The sequence below is a fragment of the Melospiza georgiana genome, chromosome 18, assembly GCF_028018845.1.
Source record: "Melospiza georgiana isolate bMelGeo1 chromosome 18, bMelGeo1.pri, whole genome shotgun sequence".
Taxonomy (NCBI): domain Eukaryota; kingdom Metazoa; phylum Chordata; class Aves; order Passeriformes; family Passerellidae; genus Melospiza; species Melospiza georgiana.
In genome coordinates, this window is record NC_080447.1 from 1,777,952 (window position 1) to 1,792,053 (window position 14,102).

The window sequence follows — 14,102 nt, forward strand, 5'->3', positions numbered from 1 at the left end:
CCAACTCCTGCGTGGTACATGCAGCAGGGCAGCAGCAGCTCCATCTGTCAGGCTGCCAGCCCCCGGGGCCATGGGGACGGGTTCCTGTGCACAGGGCAGTGCTGAGGCTGCAGAACCCAGCCAACAGGACATTCAGCATTTCTGTCATTCCAGAGATGCCTGCAAGGTCTCAGCCAGAGCAGAGGCAGCCGCGGCAGGGAAACCAGCACACAAATACTTCTCATTCCAGGCCCTAACCCTGGCTCATTTTAACCACTCCGTGCCCATTTTTGTCTCACCGGTGCAGAGCCCAGGGGAGGGTCCTGTGGTGCACTCAGGGGCACTGAGCTGGGCACGTCCCCATCCTTATGGATTGTTCCCACCTTCAAGGATTGGTTCTACCTTTTGAATGAGAATAAAACCCACACATGGACACGAGTGGGTGCCTTCCCCGTCATTTTGGGGAGTGCTGCTGGCTGCAGGAACCAGGGATGTGTCTGCACCCCATCGCTGGGTTCACAACTCAGGGTGTTGGGGCAAAACTCCCCACCCAGCTCTGGTCATCACCTGGAGCTGGACGTGGGGTGAAGGCTGGCCTTCCAAACACAGCAATCCCTTCTGCCACTCCTGCAGTCCCAACCAGCTCTTGTTTCACAGTGTTCTGCCCTGCCTGGGCACCTGGCTGCTTCCCTGGTTGTTCCCCAAGTATCTGCTTTGCCCTGGCCCTTGGTGATCCCCAGCTGATGGATTAATCTGAGCTCAGCTTTGCCTGGAACTGGCATGAGTTGGGCAAGGCAGGGGCAGTGGGGCTGGATGTGGATTCTCCAGAGAGCCGTGAAAGCAAACACAACAGCACAAATGTCCAGCACAGGCACAGGGCTGTGAGGCAAGGAGGAGGCTCTGGCTCCTATGCAGAGTGAGTGCTACCACTTCAAAATTAAATGCAGTTGCCATAGAAATATTAATTGGGAACAAAATCTGAAGATGACACTTAAGCAGAAGATGGAGCGTTACGGAGAGATGAGGACAGCGATGAAAATAGAACAGTTAAAAGGAGAATTCTTCAAAGGAAGCATCATGTAGGTGAATATTTAATGCACAATCAGCAGGCTGCCACGTCAGTGGTGCTGCTCGTGTTGTGGGGCAGAGGGTGGGGAGTGCCTGCTGGAGGACAGAGCACCCTCAGCAGCCAAGGGCCCTGGAGGGGAGCTGGGGATGGAGCCTGCAGGATTCTGGGCTCAGGGCACAGCTCTGGCAGCAGCCCCAGCCTTTGCTGCTCCCTGTGCTCTCTGCCTGCTTTGCAATCAGCCCAGGGGCCAGAAGGCAGCCCAGGCACAGGATGGACAACTCTGCAGGCTGGGTTCCCTGCCCTGGGCAGGCACTGGCAGGGCCTGAGCCTCCTCCTCCTCGTCCTGCTGGGAACATTTGCATGGGGAGCAGGGCGAGCTCCCAGGCCTGCCAGACAATGCAGGGGAACCAGGGAGGGCTCCCAGGCCTGCCAGACAATGCAGGGGAACCAGCTCCTTTCAGAGAGCTGCCAGGCCTGGGCTGGTTGGGAACGTGGCAGGAACAGCCACGAGCACAGAGGTGCTCTGAGGGGAGGCACAGGGGGCACAAATGTCCCACTGAGCAAAGTCCTGCAGGGACCCTCCTACAGGGAGCACCCAGAGCTCTCCAGGGGAAGTGGAGAAGGACAGAAAAATCCTGATTTAAGTTTTTTTTTAAATTAAAAGAAAAGGTAGATAATAGTAACAACCACCCCTTCCTTCAGGCAGCCCATCTCCTGAAAGGGAGAGATGAAGCAGGAGACGGGCTCCTCTTTGAGAGGGGAGCAGCTCCACTCTGCCACCCCGCTCTGTGCTCACTCTGCCAGCTCCAACCCAACTCCTGATTTTCCCAGGGAGAAGTTTGCTCTCCCAGGCTGTTTTCCAGACTGTTCTCAGCCGCACATCCCTTTCCCCCTCTGCTTTGTCTCCTGGGAGCTGTGGTGTGGGATCTGCAGGCAGGTGGGGATGGACACGATGGAAATGGAGCATCTCAGGCAGGACACGGTGGTGCCAGCACAGCTGGGCAGGGACACAGGGACACAGCTGGGGCTGGCAGCTGCCCTGCCCTCCCCGGGGCACCCAGACAGAGGGGACAGCGTGGCTGCACCTGGCAGGGTGCTTCTCTCTCTGCTGATCTCTCAGGAGCACGCAGGATTACAGTGGAGTTGTACTTTTCCCATGAACCGCCTCCCACTGTGTTATGCTCTGAAGTTAATTGCAAATGAGGAGATGGAAATAGCTTATTTTGACTTCCCTTAAACAGTACTTCAGTGCATTTTTTTTCCCCTTATTTTTTTTTTTTTCTGTCTCGAGAGGCAGTCCTGTGTCTACTGGAAAATAGCAATTATTTCTGTAATTCCCTAGAATTAGTAGAATTAGTTGAATGGGTAATATTTGAAGTGAAATGCTGATTAGAAATACACTTGATGTGGAAGCACCGTGAGCATCGTGGTGGGGCTTTGGGGGCTCCTCCTCCATCCCAGGGCACAACAAAGCTCAGCCCAGGTTTCTTGGGGAGCAGGCAAAGGTGTCCCAGCCACAGCCACCAAAGACGCTGGAACTCCTCTCCTGTGAGGGCAGGATGGGAGGCTTGGGGCTGTTCAGATGGAGAAGAATTTGTGGAGAATTAAATGCCCTTCCAGTGCCCCAAGAGGCTCCAAGGGAGCTGGAGAGGGACTCAGGCAAGGACACATGTGATGGTGCTCACAGGGGTTCTTGGATGAGGGAAGAGATGAAGGATCTGACTCCGTGTTTCAGAAGGCTGATTTATTATTTTATGATATATATTACATTAAAACTATACTAAAAGAATAGAAGAAAAGGATTTCATCAGAAGGCTGGTGAAGAATAGAATAGGAAGGAATGATAGCGAAGGTTTGTGGCCTGGGCTCTGTGTCTAAGCCAGCTGACTGTGATTGGCCATTAATGAGAAACAACCACATGAGCCCAATCCCAGATGCACCTGTTGCATTCCACAGCAGCAGATAATCAATGTATATTATTTACATTTTGTTCTTGAGGCTTCTCAGCTTCTCAGGAGAAAAAATCCTAAGGAAAGGATTTTCCATAAAATGTGTCTGTGACAGGCATGGAGTGACAGGGCAGGGGGGAATGGCTTCAAACTGAAATAATGCAGGGTAGGACCAGATATTGGGAAGGGATTCTTTGCTCAGAGGGTGGGGAGGCACAGCTGGAGAAGCTGTGGCTGCCCTGGATCCTGGGAATGTTCAAGGCCAGGTTGGACACTGGGGCTGGAGCAGTCTGGGACCATGGAGGGTGTCCCTGCCATGGAGGGGGTGGCACAAGATGAGGTTTGAGGTCCCATCCAGCCCAGCCCATGCTGTGGTCAGGGATTCCGTTCTGTGCTGGGAGGTGCAGGGGACATTCACCATTGTCCTCAGGCTCTGCATGTGCCCTGAGGCTCTGGTGATGGGCTCACCCTCTTCCTTCCAAAAAAAGAGGAATGAAACCACCCCAGTCACTTTTCTTATCTGGAATGAGGTTGGCATGGTCCATCCTGGGCACCTCCTGCAGCATGCAGGGCACAGTGCAGCTCTTGGTTCTGCTCAAGATTTGGGGTACCTGATAACACATTAAAAATTTTTTAAATTATCCTGTGGTGTTTTTAATAACCTGCTGGTTTAACTCAATTATGAGACCATAATTAACTTGCTGAGATGAAGCAGGAGATAAACCTGTGATGTTTTTTTTCCCTCTTGAAGGATGCTGCAGATAGATCCTGAACTTTGTATTCAATTACTTAAAGGAGAAAAAAATTAACAGGTTTCTGATGAGAAAAGCATACTACCTCCTTCATAAAGAGAGATTTATTAAGGATAGTGAACGAGTGTACCTCAGGGCTCAATCATCTACTGTTTTTTTTTTTCAAGGGGTGATTCAATTACTTAAAGATGTGTTGCCTAAAAGAACAAACCAGGCTCTGTTACTTGGCAAATTAATCAGGTTCCTTTAGTGGTTTCTCTGGGTTAATAATTTCATTTAGGCGGCCTTCTGTTTCATGGTTCCATCCCTACCAAGAAAAGTCTCAAACAAGAGGGAGGGGGAGGAAAAAAAATGCAATTTGCTTTCTGTGCAGGGCAGCAAACGCCACTGAGACAGGAAAAGTTTTCCCAAAATCAGCTCTCTCAGAGGTGCCTGTGAAAGCAGCAACTGGTTGGAAGAGATTTGGGGAAAAAAAAAAAAAAGTGTTAAGGCTAATATTTTCACTGTGCAAAAAGGCCATTTGGATTTGTTGTCATCTGTGAAGGGCTGTGGATTTTATTTGTAATTACTGTGAATGACGTTCCCTGGCTAGCGCCGAGCCAATCCTGAAAATGTCACCGGTTTTTAACACATTTGTCTCTCTGAATATTCATAGCTCTGCTGTTTGATGCAGATGGAGAGAGTGCCACAAGGGAAAGGGGGAATTTGCCCTGCCCTGGGCAGGTGTTGCCCACGGTGAGGGCAGGGCATCCTCGCACTGGCAGCCAGCACTCCCATCAAAAACACCCTCAGCCAGAGTTTCTGGGCTATCACAGGATGCCCTGCCTTGGGAGGGACCTTAAAGACCCAACAGCAGCATTTCTCATGGCAGGGCTCTCTCAGTGGGAAGTGAACAGCTCCCACTGCCCTTGCCTGGAGGGTGGGGATGCTCAGCAAACACATCTGGGCTGTCCCTGCCACATCTGGGCTGTCCCTGCCTGGCTGCTCCCAAATTCCATCACTGGCACTTTTGGGAAAAGCTTTAGGGCTACTTTTTTTGCACTGTAAATCATCTTTATGAAGGGCATGCAGAACCCTGTTTTATTTTCCCATTGGTTAGTTATAAACAGAAAAAACAAAACTTGAACTGTGGCCTGGGCTGTATCCACTGAAACCATGGGTGTTAAATGCCAAATTCTGCATTTTGGTGGAGGGCAGCAATGCTCAGTGTGACCTTTCTGAATAAAACCATGACTGCCACCAGCACCCAGGGCTGCTGAGGGCTCTGGCAGAGAGCAAATATCACCTGAAAGATGGAGGAAAGAGGGATTCCCATGGGCAGCCCTAATGAGGAGCCTCAGGGAGCAGGGGACGTGCCTCCCTGCACCCGGGACAGGGACAGGGATGTGCTCACTGCTTTTCCTCTGGCAGCACTCTGGTGATGATCAAGTTAATGGAGGGAGCAGAGCAGTTCCCAGCAGCAGAGGTCATCTGTTTCCTTTCAGGGGATTTGGCTCTGGTTTCATCATTTCATCATCTGGAGGAACAGTGAGGCCCTTTTATCAGGGAGGGGGCATGGCAGGCTGGCCTCTCCCTCGTGTGAGAGCTCATTTTAGACCCTCACATAAAACCTGTGCTCTGTTTTCTGCCTTGGGAAACTGCTCCAGAGCTTGGGGACACCCTGGAGCTGCTCTGACCCCAATCCTCAGGACCCAGGAATTGTGCAAGCACCAGCCACGCTCCACACTGAGCGCTCACCCCTTGTCCTGTGCCATGGGGATGGCCAAATTGTGCTTTTCCCCCTTTATTTTCCTTGTAATTGCTGTTTGTGAGGCCACAGCACCCAGTGCTGCTCTCAGCCTAATTGCATTTCTGGATGAGGATGGGAGTGCCAGTGTGCTGAGGTGGGGTGGGTATTTTTAGAGCAGCTGGCAGACTCTGCAGAGCAATTATGCTCCAGGTTCCCAAATAGCCCTGAGCTCTGTCACCGGCCAAAAACACCCCCTGGTCCATTTGTCCAGGGCTGCTGTGGGTCAGGGAGCTCTGCAGGCAAAGCTGAAATGCTGGAATTAGGCACAGCTGGAGCTCCAGTGAGGCCAAAGCAGCCCCTGAGCACATGGCAAGGGGAATGGCTCACAGATGTTGCACACAGCCCACCTCTGGGGCAAAAAAATATCAAAAATACCTGATTTTTTTAAAATTTTCCCTTCCTCCCAACCTCCACACTGACAGCAGGGTCTCGGTGCTGCTCGTGGAGCAGCCTTGGATGGGGAACTTCTGTCGTGCCTGGGTAATGGTGGCTTTTTGTGCAAACAATTCTCGGGTTTTTTTAATGCCTTCACACTTAAATGTAATGTGCTCATCCCGGCGTGCCAGCAGCCGCTTCCGTGCCAAGGAAAATTGGTACATTCTGAAGGTGTTGGATGCTCCTTTGCTGGGGACACTCCGAGGTGTTTGTGGGTGACAGAGCTCCTGCTCCTTTTTGGGACAGTGATTCCCCCTTGCTGTGCTCTGGATGGAGGCACAGGGCAGCAGCCACGGGGTTCCTGTGATCCCTTTCTGGCTGCTCACTGCAAGCTGGCCCTGTGGTCCTGGCAGTGCCCAGCAGGGTTTTCATCCTGCACAGGAGGAATTTTCAGGGGGCTAAGGCAGGGCAGGGATGCATTAAACCCCACAGCATTATTCATCCCCAGCTCTGTCTTTTCTCCCCCCAGTTTCCTCCAGGAGCTGATTTTCCCACTTGGGGAAGGGAAGCAGCATTCCTGCTTTAATCATCGCTGTCCTTCTCCTCCCAGCAGAGGATCCCTGAACCAGGGATGGCACCACACCAACACTTGGCTCCTTCTCCATCTCTTCCCCTCTTTAATCCCTGCTGGAGCACTGGCTGCTCCTTCAGCTGCCCACTGCTGCCCTCTCCCCATGCAGAGCACACCGTGGCACTGCCCGTGGAGCTGTTTTTCTCCAAGGTTTTTAGGGCTGGGTGTCCCAGCACGGCCTCCTCCTCCCCTGGCTCAGGAATCCTTCTTCTCCTGCTCTGCCTGCCAGGCTCTGGTTCCTGCAGAGGATTTATTGCTGGGGAAATGCAGGGCTCTGACTTATGAAAGTAGGACATTCGCTTGGCAGCTCGAGAAATAATGGGAAATCCATTTAATTACTCCCCAGAAATGCTCAGATTGTGCAGATGCCGAACTTAGGTTTAATATAATTTAGATAATTCATGTCTATAAACATGTCTGGGGCTGAATGTGGTGTTCAGGCCACGGATCCCAGCCTGTGCTTTTTCCTCCTTGGGCTCAACTGGAGCTTCAAGCATCCCACAAGAGCAGGCTCAGCCCCGTGCCTGCCCCCTCTGGGTCCCAGTAGACCCCTTGGTTCGGGTCTGCAATGCCGAGGAAATGTTTTTCTCTGGTTTGCAGGAGTTTTTCACAAGGATGCTGTGGGCAGCCGGGCTGACCCAAACCCTTCTCCTGGGAAGAGTGCTCAGGATCTCTTTGTGAGGCGAGAATCTCCCTGGCATGGCAAACAGGGGCAGCTGTCAGGCACTAAACAGTGCAAATATTGCTTTGCTTTTCTCCACTCCCACCTCTTCCTGGGCTCTCTCCTCAACCTCAGCCCAGCTTGTTCTTCCTTCCCCTGGTGTGCGCTGCTCTTCACGCCTGAAATGCCTCCTAACACTCCTGGAATGGCTTTTCAGCCCAAAATATAATAAAAACATATTAAAAATATAAAATCACTGATGGGCACCTTGGCTGGGGATGCTGGAGGAGTGTCATGGTTTGACACTGGTGCAATGCCAGTGCTTTTATGAAAAACACCTTCCTCTTAGTGTCTGCTGTGAGATGTGACTAGAAATAGAGCAAAGCAGGCTCCAGCTTAGCAATAAAGGGGGAAAAAAAAAAACTTTATTAACTTACAAATATTAAAAGAAACACACAGAACTCAGAACGAGAACCTTGGGACGAGGAGCCAGAGCTGAGAAACCCCCGGCAGAAGCCCCAGCACGGGCAGGTCCCGGTGCCCCCCATCCAGCTGTGACTCACATCCAGCTGTGACTCAGCCCCGTCCCCAGCTCTGGGTTTGCAATCCCTGCACTCGGTGCCGTGAGTGGCACCCATCAGTGCCGAGTAATTAGAGCGAGCACACACACACACACACACACACACACATACACTGAGGCACAGCAGTGCTGATTTCTGCATTAGCATGATAATGAATGTTCTCACTAGAAGCTTGTAATTATGTTTCCTCTTTTTTTCCCCTCCCCCTGAAAGTATAATTAATTATGAATAGAGCCAGAGTTTGACGCTAACGCTTTTTTTTTTTTTTTTTTTAATCCCTTTTGGTTCTATTTCTGCCCTATTAAAAATTTATGAAGGAGCCAGAGGTAAAGTCATTTTCCCAGACACTTACTCCTATAAATTCAATGGGAATAATATTGAAAAAAAAATTAATGATAGAAGGCAGGAGGGGACTTTGCAGAGGGTTTCTCCCCTCTTTAGGCCACCACCCAGCAAGATTTGCCTGTTGAAAGCCTCAGTGCACTCACACTGTTAAAATCTGGGGGAAGAGGCAGTGGGCATGGATGTGCCAGTGGGTACCACAAGGTACAAGCAGCCCCAGAGGTGCCAACCCTGCAGGTCTCCTCCTGAAGATGCTGTGACCATGAAGGATGGAGGTCACAACAGGGTGCTGATGTTCCCTGAGAGGAAAAACCTGCTATTAGTTGAAAATAGAAGAAAAATAACCTGCAAGCACTTTCAGTGCCTTGGGGAAGTTATTTAGGAAGAGGAGATGCAAAGCCCAAAGCTTGCAGGGAAGCGCTTGTGCTTTGTGTTGGCTCACAGAGATCAGCTCTCCAAGGCCGGGGTGCCCCCGGTTTTGGGTGCAGGACAAACCTCAGGGTTTGCTCCCACGGCTGTGATGCTGTGGCTGCTTCCAGCAGGGCCAGAGGCCTCCACTGTGGCCCATCCTTTCCCTAGAAAAGCTGAGTGTGCTCACAGCATCCCCTGGGCGCAGAAAGTGAGGGAATGGGTGAAACCAGCCCAGCGGTTTGTGAGGATGTAATGATAAACACAGGCTCTGGGGTGAGCTGCTCACAGATCTCCATCCCTCCAGGCAGCCCAGGGGAGCCCTGGCAGTGCCACAGGCTGTGCCCCTGCTGCTGGAGCCTGTTGTGCCTCTTCCTCCTCCTCTGCTGGTTGCCATTCATACACCAGCCTTCCCTTGCCGTAGGTGTGAACGGTTTTTCTTTTTAAATTGCATTTATTCTAACAAATGTCTCATGCAAACACAATTGCAGGTTTGCTAGAGGGAGATGCTATTTGCAGGCAGCCTTGCACAAAGGCAGATTTATTCTCCTTCCATTCATTTCAAGCTAAAGTAATAGCTCTAACTACATCTGACTTATAATAAGCACATTCCTGGGAACAAACCTGCACTCTGCATGTATTTCCCTCTTTGTCAGCTCCACCTAGGCACTTTTTCTCCCTCTCTTTTTTGTATTTTTTTTTTTACAATAACAAAATCAGAGCCTTGTCAGTTGAAAGTTTATATGCCCTATTTATAGCACTCTGCTGTCTCCCAGCTTTTATGTTCCAGCATAAGTAGCTCTTTACCCTCTGCTCACAAGGAGCCAAGCATGAGCCTGAGCACAGTCTGGATCTCCATAACAGCTCTTTTATCCTTCCCCGAGGAGGGGAGCATGCCCTGCTCTCCATGGACCTGCCTGCTTCAGCTCCAGCCTTGTTGGAGGGGAGCCCCCATCCCCACAGGCCAGAGGACTCTGCCCTGTGAGTTTTGGTAACTCTTTTTGTCAGCCTACCCTTGGACTTGGGAGTTTTTGCTGTGCACCAACGTGGTTTGCTGTTTGCAGCTGCTGAGCATCCCTGGTCCCATCCCCTGGCTGGGAAGCAGCACCAAAGTTTGACTCATGAAATTGCCATTTCTTTGGTGTCTGTCATTAAGAGGAAGAACATGAATGGTTTTCCAGGGAGTTACTTCAGTGATTTCTGTAGTTAAGCTGATGCTTTAATGCAGTTTGTGTGCTTAAGAGATCTCCATAGGCAGGCACGGGTGCAGGATCTGTGCAACATCTGCAGGGTGCTGTGGCTCCTCCACTTGCCACGGTTGGCTCCTGAATTTCTCTGTTCCTCATCTCTGGGTGTTATTTTGGGACAGAGAAACAGCTCTCAGCATGGCATTGGAGCTGAGATGGAGCTTTGAGGACAATCAGAGTCACCATAACCCTCAGCAGCCTTGTTAGTTGAAGGTATTCCAGCTCTCCTGGGTGCTCCCAAACCTGCTGCTCCTTTGTGCTAACCCTGGCCAGCAGACTGACCCAAGGCCAGGCTGGATGGATTCAGCAATCCAGAAAGGGGCCTCCTCCTGCCCATGGTGGTGGAACCAGACCCCATGAAGGTCCCTCCCAACCCAAACCTTGTGAGGTTTTTCTGTGCAGGGCACTCCCACAGCCCTGTCCCTGTCCCAGCACAGGCACAGTGTCCCCCCTGTCACTCTGCCCTCGTGGCACTCCCTGGGGCTCAGGCAGGGCTCTCCATCTGTCCCAGGCAGAAAGATTAGGATACAAGGGGCTATTGTGCTCTTCTCCCTCCAAGTAACTTTAATCCTGGCAAAGGGGAAAATCTACATGCTGCAAAGTCCTGGGTGAGAGGGGTGCTTGGGTGTTCACAGGGTAAACAACCATTACAGCTTCAAATTGCAAAATAATAATAAAAATTTGAAAATAGTAATTAAAGAAAGAGAATGTTTCAGGCAGAAACACAAACAGGGAGCCAGGGCTGGGGGAAGGCAGCTCTGCCAGGGGCTGGCTCCTCTGCAGGGCTGTGCTTGTGAGGATCCACCCTGTCTGTTAAATATAGCTGATGAGCTGTTCTTGAATCGCACCTAATTACATCTCCTCTCCTGCTCTGGCACTTCCCAGCTCTTTGGAGCTACAAGGAGCTGCATGATTGCAGCTTGAACTCCTCAGGTGGAGCTGAGGCTCATTTGTCATCCCCTCCTTGGCTGTCTCCTACTTGGGAGGAGGGAGATGAAAAGTTGAATTCTCTGAGGAGGGAGGGGGAAAAAGAAAAAAAAAAGGGGAAAAAAAATCCTTTTGAACTCTTGGCTCATTAAGATGTCAAAAGGTTGGGTGCCCTGGCAACTGCCTCGTCTCTCTGAGCAGGGCTTGAAATTCCTGCAGTCACCCTGCAGGGAATTCCAGGCGCTTTCTGGGCTCCTTGTTCCATCCTGCAGGGAATTCCAGGCGCTTTCTGGGCTCCTTGTTCCATCCTGCAGGGAATTCCAGGCGCTTTCTGGGCTCCTTGTTCCATCCTGCAGGGAATTCCAGGCGCTTTCTGGGCTCCTTGTTCCATCCTGCAGGGAATTCCAGGCGCTTTCTGGGCTCCTTGCTGGTGGGAAGATGCCCAAGCTCAGCTGCAGCATCCTCCTGAAAAGCTGCTCCCATTTAAACAAATACAGGATGCTCCAATTTAAACAAATACAGGTTTCCTAGCTGGGAGCAGCTGCCCCGTGGGCACATGAGTGTCCAGTCCCATCCTGTGTCACCTCATCCACGTCTCTGTGTGCCTCTTCCACCCTTTCCATCCCCACTGAAAATACCAGCTCAGGGCCATGAGGCTCATTCCTGTGGGCTTCACCCAGAAAAGTCATTTCCTGAAAGGTGTTTGGATTTCTTTTAGAGACTGACTTGCATGCATCAGTTTGGTTTTGCTCAGTTTGGAGGTGTTTTTTTCAAGATTTTGCCAAATTTCAGCCAGCTGCTCTCCAGCCTCTCCATCCACATCCTGTCTGGCAAAATTTTGACCTCATTTTTTTCTGGCTCCTCCTTGGGCTGCACATCCTATGTCTTTTGTTTGATGCTTCTTCATCCCAACGCAGGGCTCTCACCGGAGTTGGACTATGAAAGAGGGAAATATGTTTTTCCCAGTTCCAGAAAATACCAGATGTCTTAAAATGAAAAACCTCCAGAAACCCAATTTCCCAATTACTACATATTGCAGCACATCCAAAACAGGGAAGCAGTTTCTCAAGGGTGGCATTGGAGGAGTGACAAGGGGATCTGACTTCAGCTCAGCTCTTTTGGCAAAGAAAAAACCCTGCTATCCCTGCAGGGCCAGGGGCTGGAAGGAGGGGGAATCTCCTTTTGGGAGATTTTGGTGCAGGGGATGCTGTGGGGCTGGAACACTGGTGCAGAGGATGCTGTGGGGCTGGAACACTGGTGCAGAGGATGCTGTGGGGCTGGAACACTGGTGCTGGGGTACCTGAGCCCCTCAGGGAGGGACTGTCCCATGTAGATGGGTGTCAGGGCACTGCCACCGAGCCAGGCAGGCTGAGGAGTTTCCTTCTGCCTTTCTCTCTGCATCCCCAGCTGAGAAAGAGCCAGAGCTGTCATCACAAATGCGCTTCACATCTCCTCCATGGAGGGGGAAAAGTGCCAACACGACCAAAAATATGCAGAAGATCAACTCACCATTTAGAAGTGGCCTGGCTACCACTTTCAGTCTCAGGGGTTCAGCTTTGCTGTGGGAAGCCCTCATCATTTTCTACTGTTTTACTCATAGCCAAAAACATGACGAAACCAGAACTGAATGTTTTTTTATGTCTCATTACAGTAAGCATCATAAATTATTCACCCATGAGTGAATTCAACCACATTTCTTACTCAAAAGGAGCCTCCTTTCCTCTTCAGGGCCCTGGAACCCACAGCCTCTTGGGCTGGGGGTGGATTTCAGGGCTTTTCCACCAGCTGAGCACATGGGGACATCACTGCTGGCTCCTCTTTGAGCCCCTGACTGTGGAGGTGTTTGAGGGTCCCCAGGACGAGGGAAGGGATGAGAATCTTGACTCCATGTTTCAGAAGGCTGATTTATTATTTTATGGTATCTACTATATTAAAAGTAAATGATATATTAAAACCATACTAAAAGAATAGAAGAAAAGATTTCATCAGAAGGCTTGAAAGGAATAGAAAGAATGAATAACCAAAGCTGGTGACTCTCAGAGAATCCCAGCCAGCCAGACTGTGATTGGCCATTAATTAGAAACAATCAACATGGACCAATTAAAGATGCACCTGTTGCATTCCACAGCAGCAGGTAATTATTGCTTTTCTTTTCCTCTGAGGCCTCTCAGCTTCTCAGGAGAAAAATCCTGGCAGAGGGAATTTTCAGAGAACATCATGGCTACACCTGACCCGAGCGCTTCCATGGTGGCACCAAAGTCCCCTTTGGGGAATGGGCAGAGATGGGGCAGGAGAAGGTTTTGGGACAGTCTTGGCAGGCAGTGGGGATCCCCATCACATCACCCAAAATCTGAGCCCCCCGATCCTTCTAGAAAAACACATCCCAGGACAATGCCAGCCTAATCAGCGCCCTCTTCGTTAGCAGGGCGCTATAATTAGAAGCAGCAGCCAGCCATCTGCTTTTATCTGTCCCCATCGCTCGGTGCCTCTCGCTGTCCCTTATTACCGGCCGTCATCCGAGATCAGCGTTTCCCCAGCCCCGCTCTGATCTCGCTCTCATTATCGCTAATGACCCTGGCTCTGTGCCGGGAGCCAGCGCTGGGGCTGCTCCCCAAACCTGTCCTCTTCCACCCCTGCCTGCCCATCATTGCCTCCCATGGGCTGTTTTTGGGCTTTCACACTCTGGCCAGCAACACCTTCCCCAAATATCCTCTGCCTCATGCCAGGAATGGGCCCTGGGGTTGAGAACAGGAAAGTATTGGGGAAAATATTGCTGCTTTCAAATAGTCTGAGGGTTTTCAGCTTGGAAAGTGCTTTCCCAAGTTTCCCCTTGCGCCCTGCTCCCAGTGAATATGGCACCTGGAATAGGAAAGCACTGGGGAAAATATTGCTGCTTTCAAATGTTCTGAGGGTTTTCAGCTTGGAAAGTGCTCTCCTAAGTTTCCCATTGCACCCTGCTCCCAATGACAATGGCATCTGGCATCTGGAATAGGAAAGCATTGGGGAAATATTGCTGCTTTTAAACGTTCTGAGGGTTTTCAGCTTGGAAAGTGCTTTCCCAAGCGTCCCCTTGCACCCTGCTCCCAGAGAGGATGGAACTGGCAGGACATCAAAAACAGCACCTTGTCCACAGCCAGCAGCTCAGGGCTGCAGGGTGCTCAGACCTCGGAGGAAAGAAAGGGGAAAACCTCTTTTTATGTATCTTTAAACTCGGTGCCTAGACAAAAGCATAAGACATATAAATGGATTAACAGCCATGGTTTATTAGCGCTCCTTAATTCACTTCACAGGGCTGAGGGAAAAGTTATTAGCAGATGTATGGCCAGTAATAAGCTAATTATAACCCTGTCAGATCAGAGATTTGAAGAGGTGGGTAGTTTTGTGTGTGAGAT